This window comes from Triturus cristatus, chromosome 1_2 (assembly GCF_964204655.1).
Source record: "Triturus cristatus chromosome 1_2, aTriCri1.1, whole genome shotgun sequence".
Classification (NCBI taxonomy): domain Eukaryota; kingdom Metazoa; phylum Chordata; class Amphibia; order Caudata; family Salamandridae; genus Triturus; species Triturus cristatus.
In genome coordinates this window covers 131,556,968-131,563,497 of record NC_140580.1, presented here as the reverse complement: position 1 = coordinate 131,563,497, position 6,530 = coordinate 131,556,968, and the positions used below count along the sequence as shown (strand labels likewise).

The following is a 6,530-nucleotide window of genomic DNA, read 5'->3' as shown; positions in this document are numbered from 1 at the left end:
GTTTCCTGTGAGTTTTTTTTTATTATTTGGAAACATACATATTCGGAGTGTTCAAGGGGGCACGAACCGGAGAGGCATTTGGAAAAGTGAAGAACAGTGTGAATCGTTGTGAAGGTGCGGAGCTTCGGCCAGTGTAAACATTCTTCCATTTTATAAGGGAAGAGCACTCGCCGTTGTTAGCATTTTTCCATTGTTATGGTTCAAAACATTACCAACGTCTCACTCACCTAGTTCGTGGTGGAATTCTCATCTTCGTTCCAAGTGGACTCCCCGACTGGAACCTTCTTGCTTGTTCATGTGACGTTGCTTTGCCTGTGACGTGTTTTCCGTCTTTACGTACTACACCACACATAAGACGTAACACGTAAGACGGCAATCTTCTGCCATTTCACTTATTCGGTGTCCATCTCATGCTGTTACCGTTTTCCTCATCATGCCGATTTGAAGTGTCGAGTGGAAAAAAGCAAGCAGAAGGTATTATTTAAGATTTTTTTCTTTCTCTTCATTCTTCTGTAACTACGAGCATTTCGAAAACAGAAGATTTGTTTTGGGGATAAAATTCCTTGTACTTTGCTAATCTGAACTGCAACCTCTTCAAGTCTCCGATCGATTTGGATTTTACATCCTGTTTCGTGGACATAACTTTCTTCACGGACACTTCATCTTCAGCTGTTTTGAATTTAATTAACAGTTCATCTGCGCCACCTGGTGGTTTAGATCAGTACACTCTATAGCAGAGGTCTTCAAACTTTTTTGCCCTGAGCCCCCCTAAGGAAAATGTTTTGAAGCCGGGCCCCCCTCCAAAACTCTATGACAAGGCTTGGGGGAGCGGGAGTGGTACGGCTATGCGCAGGGGGCTAGGATTATGAGATTATATCAAGGGTACTTTTCTGTAGCTCAAATTCTGCACTAAATATGAGCAGTATAAAAGAGCAAATATGCCACACAAAACAAAAATTGACCAAAAAACACTGGCTCACATAATTAGGGTGTTGTGAGCCCTCATTCTCCTGGACCCCAATGCAGATGTACCTGCAGGACTAATGATAGCTGCAGCTCTGAGTAGCAGGCTGCCTCTGCCCTTCTCTACCATACCTGGCCATCCTTCTAGCCCTGACACACTCTCTGATTTCAGACAAAAATGAACCCCCACATGTTTCCACACTTTGCATCAACAGTTAGACCCCGCTTTAATGCTAGCAAGGCCCATGCCTCTTTTGCAGAGTAAGACAGTCGTGATTCTGATGCAGTAGGCCTCTAAACCCAGGGGATCCAGTGCCACGTTACCTGCTTCACTTGCGATAGGTACGGCCTTGCAAAACAGTCTCATCGGCTCTTTGTTATAAACATGGGCCCGATATTGCGTCATACCCCTTCTCTCATCTCTCTGATGCCAAAACTAAGCTGTCTACTCTGCTTTGACATTCACCTCCCTTGGGCTATTGGTATATAGACACAAGCCCCTTTTCCCCATTGCACCCACCAAAATTAATTTCTATAACTCTTTGGCCTCATACACAAACATCTGCAGTGATTGCATTAACCATTTGAGGATTCATAAGTATTATCTTGAAACTATTTTTCATTTACGTTACCTGCAGGTGAAAAAATAGCACAAAATAGTTCCAGAATATTATCTATTGGACCATTTGTGCAGTGAGCAGGTCAACAGAGCTAAATGCCAAACATAAAGGTTAAAACCAACACAGTGTTAGGTTACAGTGTAAGCAATAAACAGGAACAGTCAGTCTCCTCTCCATTTAAAATAAGGAAATTTGGCAAGACATTGTCCAATATGTTTATATTAGTAAACTTTACCAATGGCTTTGAGCCGGCTGAGTTGCGTAACAATGTCCAGTTAGTTAGTTTTGGTTTCCAATTCGCTAAATTCAGTTTCATGCTTGTATGCTCCGAGTGTTAACTGGCGAGATGTTGTCAATAGCTGTTGCATCATGACGGGGGTTCTGGAAAATCATCTCGTCGTAAAATTCAGAAACCACTGTTTTCTTTCCTAGCATGACGTTGGTATCAGACTGGGAACAGTTTCAGCAAGTGATACAGGGTAACATGTCGTTCATTAGGATCAATAAAAAATATTTTGACAATTACTTCAAATTCACACCAGCCTATTTCAGTAATTTCATATGGCGGTTTAGTCACAACCCTTAAAGGATTGCCGTAACTTTCATGCAACTTAAATTGGATTTTCTTCACATATCCTGACATATCCTCATTCCTATACGGTTTAACGTACACTGTCCACTGATGAGTGTGACCATCTTCTTCCCTTTTCTTTCCAAAATATCTGGCAATATTTCCATAAACTATAGGCTTCACAATGTTAACACCCGGCACGGGTCCCATTCGAAAAATTTAACGGGGTCCGCTGCTGACCTCTGGCCTGGAATCCGACGCCGTAGACAGGTTTACCTAGCCCTGCGCAGCTTGCAAGCTCCCATTATGTACTTTTTAATCATGTCATTGTTCCCGTCATGCGTTTTATAAACAAATTCACGCTTCCAAGTCGTTTTGATTGACAAGTTGGTACTGAGGCATTTGCGCCCCCCTGGGAACATGGCCACGGCCCCCCAGGGGGGCGCGCCCCACAATTTGAAGACCTCTGCTCTATAGCAATAGTATTCAGAGATTCATTTAAGAACCTCTTTTGGTGCACTTTTCTTTATTTTTTCCTCCAGGTATTTTCATTGTGCTATTTATTTCCCAAAGCCATATGCAGATTTACTGTAGTCAATTGCATCTTGCGCATTTGATTTCGTTCAAAGTCAGTGAAATTCAGTTTTTTTTATTTTTTAAGTTCACCTATTACACTTTCCTATTCATTTTCTTTTCTTTATCTAAGTTCTAAACATGTGTGCACAGGGTTATACTCTTTCCCCCCCACAACCCTATTGGTCTGCAGGTAGTTCACCATGTATGCCCTGGGTTGAGTGGAAAGCTTATTTCTTACATTATATAGAAACGTTAGACTCTAATGGCAAAATGAAACCACCAGAAAAAAAAGGTATTTTTTTACATTCCTTAGGCCCTGAAGGCCTCAAAGCATTTAACCAACTACCCAGAACTGAAAGCAGTGGTGATGTAGATGTTTTTGAAAAAGCAATTTCTGATTTCGATCGCTACTGCTCACCTAAGGTGTGTGTTGGTATTTCTAGATATAAATTCTTCCAAAGAAAACAACTTAGCGACGAATCTGTTGATAGTTATGTTTCTGCACTTAAGACGTTGTCTTTGGATTGTAAGTTTGGCATTCTACAAGAAGATTTCATAAGAGATCAAGTTGTTATGCATGCTAATAATTATACGATTCAAGAGACGTTATGGGTCAATGGTGATTCTGATCTCGAAAACATACTAGCATTGTAGGAAAATCTGAAATGTCTTGTAGAAGCGCCAAACAAGTTAAAGGTGAATCCAACAGTAATAATACTGAAGTGATTGTAAAAGTAAACACAAAAAATCGTTTCAGGGAACACGACTTAAAGAATAAGAAGACCACCAGTTCTTTTAAGGGAAAAAATGAAGACTTAAAGGAAAATTTGAAATGCTACAGATGTTGTAGTAAATCTCACCTTGCAAATTATAAATTCTGTCCAGCCATCAAGCAGAAGTGCTCTAATTGTGATTTAGTTGGTCATTTTTCAAAAGCATGCAACAAAAAGAATGTAAACAACAAAGTCAAGTGTATAGATCAAACTGAGGATAGTGAGGGTGAAGAACCTAATTCTGATTGTGGTGATGCAAGTTCTTTTTTTCTCAACATTATGGACTCTAAACATCCTATTCTTAATATTGACAATTCAGTTGTTAAAAGATAACCTGTATGTGATATGGTTATTGGTGGAGTCAACACAAAAATGTATGCAGATTCAGGATCACCTTACTCCATTGTGAATGAGATGGTATGGAATTCATAATTTGTACCTAAGTTAGGTAATGAGTTATAATTGCCTGATATCAGTCCAGAGGGTTATTCCGGTGAAAGAATCGATATTCTAGGATACAGAACTCTAATTTTTAGATTCAAGAACCGTGAGTGTACTGCGAAACTATATGTTTCCAAAAAAGGACCTTCTGTTTTCAGCTGGTTTGACCAAGGCAAATTAGATATTATCCTCAATCCCAATAGCCCTGATCCTGTAATGGTTATTGATGAGTCTAAGGTTCTTAGTGAACTTTTATTACACAAATTTCCCAGTGCTTTTAGAACCAATATAGGTAAATTAAAGGGTTTCAAACATGAGATCGGTTTAAAAAACGATTTGTGCTCAAAGATTTACAAAGCACGCAACATTCCTTTAGCTGTGCGCGAAGATGTTAAAAAGTTACTTGATTCCTTAGCAAAAGATGGCATCATTGAGAAGATTGAAACTTCTACTTGGGTTTCACCCATTGTCGTTGCCAAACGTGCCAATGGGAAAATTAGATTATGCATCGACTTACGCCATTTAAACAACAACATCATCATCGATCAATTTCCTTTACCACGTATTTCAGAAATGTTGACCAGTGTTAGGGGAGCTAAATTTTTTTCTACTATCGATTTATCTGCAGCTTACCACCAGATTGAGTTGCATGAGAATAGCAAAGATTACACGGCATTCATGACTCCTTTTGGGTGTTTCAGGTATAATAGAATGCTTTTCGGATTAGCTTCTGCTGCAGCTCTTTTTCAACGTGCTATGCAGGACATTAAAAAAAATTGCAATAATGCTATCTGTTTTCAAGATGACATACTTGTTTTTGGAAGTGATGCCCAGGTACATTTATCAGCTTTAGAGAACGTTCTTAAGGTTCTTTCTGATCACGGTTGGACTATCAAACATTCCAAATGCAGATTTGGAGTGAAATCTGTGACTTATCTAGGTCATGAACTGTGTGAGGAGGGAATCAAACCCAAAACGAACTTAGTTGAGGCTATTCAATCTGCTCCTCGTCCTAAATCTAAAGATGATGTTAGGTATTTTTTAGGTCTTACTGAGTTTTATTCAAAGTACGTGCAAAACTTCTCTTGTCGTACATTCAACATTGAATTTAATGACGTCAAGAAAGCTATTTGTTCAGCTACTGCGCTTTCAAGTTTTGACCCTTCACTTTCGTGAATCATTACCACAGACGCAAGTTCAAAAGGTTTAGGAGCTACTTTAGCACAGAAGTCCAATTCCGGTAGGGAATACATCACTGCACATGCGTCCAGAGCACTTACACCTGCTGAGGAAAAATACTCTACCATAGAAAGAGAAACTTTAGCGTGCGTATGGGCACTTGAGCACTTCAGAGTGTTTGTTTGGGGTAAGGAATGTTTAATTAGAAGTGACCATTAACCTTTAGTGCACCTTTTAACCACAGAAGGGATGTTAAAAGCTTCAGCACGAATAGCGCGCATGTCCATGCGTCTCCAAGATTTTATTTATACAATTGTTTATGTACCTGGTAAAGAAAATGTAACCGCTGATTTTCTGTCAAGGATGCCCTTACCACTCAAAGAAAGTACCTACAATGAGTGGGATGATTTTCATATTGCTTTGGTATACAACGAAGATTCTTTGCCAATTGACCGAAACTTTGGCTTAAAGAGTTTGAAAATGACCATATATTAAAAAATGAGGAAAGGTACATTTCAAGTGGATGGCCTAATAAAAAAAACATCAATGCTGACCTCAGATGTTTTTGGGAGATAAGGAACAAGCTTTCATGTGTAGATGGTGTGCTCAAAAGGGGTGATTGAGCCATCCCTCCATGCTAGTTAAGACACAATATTGTCTCTCATGGTCACGAGGGTCACAATGGTATCGTTAGAACCAAACAAAAAGGTAAAAATAATGTTTGGTGGCCTGGTATGGATGTTTTCATCGAACGCATCGTTAGAAACTGCATCACATGTGCTAATGCTGATAAGACCTTGATTACTCTTAAACCAAACCTTGGTGAACATGTTATTCCAGACTATCCGTGGCATACCATCGCCATGGATATTCATGGCACGATCAGCATGTTCTAGAATAGAACATCTGATCAGTCCCATGAATCACGAGTGGACAGTTGCAGGGAACCAGCCGGAGCTTGAAGTCCTGTAACCGGCAGTGCTTCCTTTTCTTCATTTGATTAAACTTCCTTTTAACCTCTTCTGTGCCCATGACGAGATAGTCTCGTCATGGAGCATGGTCGCGCTGTGCCCATGACGAGACTATCTCGTCATGAAACCCGCCCACTAATGAAACGCCCGGCACAGGAGGGGGAAAGGGCGTGGCACAGAAGGGGTTAAAGTACTTATGAGTCTTCGTTCCATCATAACACTCCTTTACTCCAAGGGAGATTCTTCGGTCATCCAACGTCGTGTAGATAGTAGAAGTTTGGGATTCTGTAGCAGAGTTTCATCCGGGTAAATCTAAAGTCCTGTAGCCAGGGGTTCCTACTTTATACACAAGGAAGGGGTGGGACAAACTCTGGGAACCCACCAATGAGAGGGTCAGGACAGAGGGGTGGCTACACCCATGTCCTTTGTCCAGTTT

The 6,530-nt window shown here is 40.3% G+C and overlaps 1 pseudogene; it reads right to left on the bottom strand.

Annotated features, from left to right (window-relative positions):
* Positions 1-1,858: 1,858 nt before the first annotated feature.
* LOC146866954 (YEATS domain-containing protein 4 pseudogene) lies at positions 1,859-2,364 on the bottom strand (annotated as a pseudogene).
* Between the last annotated feature and the right edge of the window lie 4,166 nt (positions 2,365-6,530).